The 6,000-nt window shown below is 44.1% G+C and overlaps 1 protein-coding gene across 6 annotated transcripts in view; it reads right to left on the reverse strand.

The window, feature by feature from the left end:
- The window catches only part of ZBBX (zinc finger B-box domain containing), a 291,614-nt gene extending 287,437 nt beyond the window's left edge, over positions 1–4,177 (reverse strand). For 5 of the 6 annotated variants that reach the window (XM_068280953.1, XM_068280952.1, XM_068280949.1 and 2 more), the window contains exon 1: positions 4,090–4,177. The gene's annotated coding sequence lies outside the window, so the exon portion shown is untranslated. The remainder of the gene's footprint in view (positions 1–4,089) is intronic. The other variant, XM_068280950.1, reaches the window with a different exon arrangement.
- Positions 4,178–6,000: the final 1,823 nt, after the last annotated feature.

The following is a 6,000-nucleotide window of genomic DNA, read 5'->3' on the forward strand; positions in this document are numbered from 1 at the left end:
TATTGGTCAGCCGACCACTCCTGGGAAGGTTCATCACTGTTCCATGTTTTTGCCATTTGTGGATAATGGCTCTCACTGTGGTTCGCTGGAGTCCCAAAGCTTTAGAAATGACTTTATAACCTTTACCAGACTGATAGATCTCAATTACAGTACTTTTGTTCTCATTTGTTCCTGAATTTCTTTGGATCTTGGTATGATGTCTAGCTTTTGAGGTGCTTTTGGTCTACTTCTCTGTGTCAGATAGCTCCTATTTAAGTGATTTCTTGATTGAAACAGGTGTGTCAGTAATCAGGCAGGGGTGACTACAGAAATTGAACTCAGGTGTGATAATCCACAGTTAAGTTATTTTTTAACAAGGGGGGGAATTTCTTTTTCACACAGGGCTATGTAGGTTTGGAGGTTTTTTTCTCACTAAATAATAAAAACCATCATTTAAAACTGCATTTTGTGTTCAATTATGTTATCTTTGACTAATAGTTAACGGTTTTTGATGAGCAGAAACATTTAAGTGTGACAAACATGCAAACGAATAAGAAATCAGGAAGGGGGCAAATAGTTTTTCACACCACTGTATGACTATGGTAGGATTAGATTGTGAGCTCTTTTGAGGACAGTCAGTGGCATGACTATGTACTCTGCAAAGTGCTGCAGGAGATGCCAGTGCTATAAAAATACATTATAATAATATGGTAGCACATTTGACAATAGTAGGATTTGATTGTAAGCTCTTCCGAGAACAGTCAGATATACACTCACCTAAAGGATTATTAGGAACACCTGTTTAATTTCTCATTAATGCAATTATCTCTAATCAACCAATCACATGGCAGTTGCTTCAATGCATTTAAGGATGTGGTCCTGGTCAATCTCCACAACCATGTCTAGGGTTTACAAAGAATAGTGTGAAAAGGGAAAAGCATCCAGTATGCGGCAGTCCTTTGGCAAAAATGCCTTGTTGATGCTAGAGGTCAGAGGATAATGGGACGACTGATTCTAGCTGATGGAAGAGCAAAGTTGACTGAAATAACCACTTGTTACAACCGAGATATGCAGCAAAGCATTTGTGAAGCCACAACACGCACAACCTTGAGGCAGATGGGCTACAACAGCAGAAGACCCCACCGGGTACCACTCATCTCCACTACCAATAGGAAAAAGAGGCTACAATTTGCATGAGCTCACCAAAATTGGACAGTTGAAGACTGGAAAAATGTTGCCTGGTCTGATGAGTGTCAATAGAGTCAGAATTTGGCGTAAATAGAATGAGAACATGGATCCATCATGCCTTGTTGCCACTGTGCAGGCTGGTGGTATAACGGTGTGGGGGATGTTTTCTTGGCACACTTTAGGCCACTTAGTGCCAATTGGGCATCGTTTAAATGCCACCGGCTACCTGAGCATTGTTTCTGACCATGTCCATCCCTTCATGACCACAATGTACCCATCCTCTGATGGCTACTTCCAGCCGGATAATGCACCATGTCACAAAGCTCGGATCATTGCAAATTGGCTTCTTAAACATGACAATGAGTTCATTGTACTAAAATGGCCCCCACAGTAACCAGATCTCAACCCAATAGAGCATCTTTGGGATGTGATGGAACGGGAGCTTCGAGCCCTGGATGTGCATCCCACAAATCTCCATCAACTGCAAGATGCTATCCTATCAATATGGGCCAACATTTCTAAAGAATGCTTTCAGCACCTTGTTGAATCAATGCCGCGTAGAATTAAGGCAGTTCTGAATGTGAAAGGGGGTCAAACACCGTATTAGTATGGTGTTCCTAATAATCCTTTAGGTGAGTGTATGACTATGTACTCTGTACCTGCAGAACATGTGAGTGCTATATAAATACATAATAATATGGTAGGACATTAGACTATGGCTATGGTAGGATTAGATTGTGAGCTCCTTTGAGGACAGTCAGTGGCATGGCTATGTACTCTGTATGGTGCTGCAGAAGATGGCAGTGCTATATAAATACATAATAATAATCTGGTAGAACATTAGACTGATTATGGTAGGATTAGATTGTGAGTTCCTCTGAGGACAGTTAGTGACATGACTATGTACTCTGTACAGCGCTGCAGAGGATGTCAATGCTAGATGAATAAATAATACTAATATGGTATGAGTATGGTATGACATTATACTGATTATGGCAGAATTAGATTGTGAGCTCCTCTGAGGACAGTCAGTGACATGACTTTGTACCCTGTAAAGTGCTGCAGAAGATGTCAGTGCTACATAAATACATAATAATATGGTAAGGCATTAGACTATTGCAGGCCAGGTAGGATTAGATTGTGAGCTCCTCTGAGGTCACTGTGGCTGCAAGAGTAGGTGGAGGGCAGTGCAGAGAGAGATTGTCAGGGAAAGTGTATATTTTCTGCTGCTGCTGGGATGATAACAAGCAGGGGCAGGGAAAGTAGCATTAAGGGCTGCTGCACACCTAAAAGCGCGAGTGTAATCGCAAATGCGAAGTGTTTTTAGAAGTGATTTTTTTTAGTAATTCCAGGCATGTGCCTAGCAATTTTCTAGTTATGCCTAGCAATTTTTTGGGGCGTTTTGGTATACCAATTTTTTATTTTTTGTACAGTAAAGCTGGAAGTGTACCGCTTTTGTGAAAAAAAAAAAAAAAACTTGCAAAATCTCTGTTCTAGAGTTATTTAGAGCGATTCTCCACTTCCCTATACTTAACATTGAAGCTGAATCGCCTCAGAAATGCTGCAGGATCCGTGTTTGTGAAAAAATCGCATCGCTCTAGTGTGATCCATCCCATACAAACACAGTAGCCAAGCACTTTTAAAGCGCTAGCATTTTTAGCAACGCTCAAGCGCTCTAGTTGTGCACCAGCCCTTAGGGCCCATTCACACTTGGCAAAACGGTAGCACTTAGCGCTTCCATTTTGCGCAGGTGATTTTACTGCGATTAGCACGGTAAAATCACTGTATGCTCTTACGAATCCCGACGATTGCGATCAGCGCTTTTTAAAGCAATGTACAAGATCCAGAACTGCGGGAAAATGCTGCAGGCTACATGTTTTGCTAATTGCGAAACGCCCGCGAGCGCGAGCCCGTGAGATCACTGCCATATAGTTACAATTGCGCTAGCGCTTTAAAAAGCGATATCTCTTTGGCGATTAGCAGGAATCACCCGCTAATCACCCTAGTGTGAATGGGCCCTAGCACTGGAGGCTGGAGGAATGCTTTTGTGGAGCTCAGCTAGACTGACCCCTGAAGAGAGACAGACTACTTGGGGGAGAGTGTAACAGCGTGTTACTGAGGAAAGCTGGCCTGAGCTGAGGGAGAGCGAGGTGCACACACTCATACCTCCCAACTTTCTGAGATGAGAAAGAGGGACACTTAAGCCACGCCCATGATCATGCCCCCAGCACACCCCTAGTCTCGCACACCATAAAGATTTCATAAGAACAATATGTTATTTTACAATTCAAACCATACTGATCCTTTCTATCCATTTTCCTTCATATCAACATTTTAAAATGAGCAATATATCAATTTAAAGGATGGGAATAAAGTCAATCAAATCAAACACATTTTTAGTAGAGAAATATATATATACAAAGAGGGACAGCTGGGAGCTTTGCACAGTGACAACTCAGAAAGAGACAAAGTTGCAGCTATAGTGTCCATGGCGTCAGCTCTCTGCTGCTTTACAGATCCATCACTGCCCCCTCCCGCATAGCTAGCTACCTCTTCCACTCCAGCCACATCTTGCTCCCCCCTATTAGGGAGGAGATGGGAGGAATGACTGTGCAGAGAGACATTACAAAGTCCCTCCGCTCAGTCTGCTGCCAGGCAGCTCTGTACTGATCATAGACTGATCGTGCTTGCTATCCTCCTTGTTGCAGTGCCCAGGAACATGTGTGTCCCCCAGGCTACGCCTCTGATACCAGCATCTTGTTCCTGTGACTACTATTGTAGCTACGCTGCATAAAACAACGTGTGTTCATACACAAATACACACTGCTAACAGGAGCACAGGGTGATGTATGCACACTTCTTCCATACAATGTCAGCACTCATCCGGCGCCCACTCCACACACATTTCTAGGTCACACTCACCGCGGCTGCCGGGGGAATCCTATGGAAATCCCAAAATACTGTAGTATTACACAAGCAACAACAACAAAAAACATACAATGCTGGGTAGAAGCTTCAGTTTCCTGTTGCCAGGCAACTATGCTAAACTAGCAACACATGCTGCAGGGACCCCGCCCACTGACGACTAGCACACACAGGATCTTGCTCTCCCTCAGCTTAGGCCAGCTTCCCTCCGTAACACGCTGTTACACTCTCCCAAGTCTTTCTCTCTCTTCCTGGGTCAGTCTGGCTGAGCTCCACCAAAGCATTCCTCCAGCCTGCAGTGTTCCCTGCATCCCCCAGTTATCAGCCCAGCAGTAAAATATTAAAATATCCACTTTCCTTGGCAATCTCTCTCCTGCACAGCCCTTCCATCTTCTCTTGCAGCCACAGTGACCTCAGAGGAGCTCACAATCTAATCCTGCCATAGTCTAATGTCCGACCTTATTATTATTATGTATGTATGTAGCACTGATATCTTCTGCAGCACTTTACAGGGTACAAAGTAATGTCACTGACTGTCCTCAGAGGAGCTCACAATCTAATCCTACCATAGCCATAGTCTTATGTCCTAACATATTATACAGCACTGATATGTTCTGCAGCACTGTACAGAGTACATAGTCCTATCACCTCAGACGAGCTTACAATCGAATCCTAACATTGTCAAATGTGCTACCATAATATTACAGTATAATCTCATTATAATATACTCTGATATAGTAAACATTTGGTTATAGTAAACTACCTCTCCAGGTCCCAGCCAATCTCCATTATAAGTCTAGGGGAGCAACTCCTGGTATAGTAAACTGATATAATAAAACTTCTGTTATAGTAAACACGTTTTTTGTCCCCTACGTGATGCTGACTCTGCATATAGTAAACAGTGGACAGTGCATGCGTCATATGTCAGTGTGAAACCCGTGGTCTGCTGCTCTCTTCAGGCCAGTTGCAGGTGAGTTGATGCCTGTAAGGGCCCATTCCACTAGCGCGGTTTCCGCGCCGAATCCGCAGAGTTTCCCCGCGAGATTTTCCCCGCAGGCAAATCGCGCGGGGAAACTCTTCCATAGAGAGTAATAGAGCCGCCGGCCAATCGCATTCACTAGCGATTCGCCCGGCTTTTCCAACCCGAAGTTGTTGGGCGGGAGGCTGCGAATCCCATGGCCGTGCATGGCACGGCTGATGGGATTCGTCTGCGTGCCCGCAGACCCGGAAGTGATGCCGCGTGTCTAGCAGACGCGTGTTGCACAAATGGAAACGGGCCCTAAACATTTATAAGACAAGAACAATCTCACTGGTGCTAATTATACAGTACTGTACAAATAAGCAGCTTTGGGAAACTGAGGAATAATGTGAGCATGGTGCTGTACTATACATGAATGCAATACACTTACCACCTAGAAATAGAATAAGTTATCCTATATAATAAAGTCCAAGTATCTCTGCGTCCGTGTGTGTCCTTGTGTGTGTGTGTCCCTGCTCATAACTAACTGCGCATGTGCGCAGAGACACTGAGGGGGAGTGACGTGCGGCTTCAAGGGGCGGACGGGGCCAAAGGGCCGGCGTGTGCGCGGCGCACACGGTGGGCGCAAGTGCAGTGACATGCGGTGACAGCTAGTTAATAAATAAGACAAAAGAGACCAAATTGGATAAAAATTGGCTGCGGCCCTTTATTAGGGGTAAATAAATATAATTAAAAGGGGGATGGGTTAATAACCAAATGCTTTTTTATTAACCATACCAACAACACAATTATCATAAACCATATAAAATACAAATAAACTGCAGAGAACAATTAGCTCTGCGATAGCCAGAGCGAAGAGCACCCATTCAAAAACAACTGGTTCCCACCCATTAAAGAGAACCCGAGGTGGGGTTCTGAGAACGTAATCC

The sequence above is a fragment of the Hyperolius riggenbachi genome, chromosome 4 (genome assembly GCF_040937935.1).
Source record: "Hyperolius riggenbachi isolate aHypRig1 chromosome 4, aHypRig1.pri, whole genome shotgun sequence".
Taxonomy (NCBI): domain Eukaryota; kingdom Metazoa; phylum Chordata; class Amphibia; order Anura; family Hyperoliidae; genus Hyperolius; species Hyperolius riggenbachi.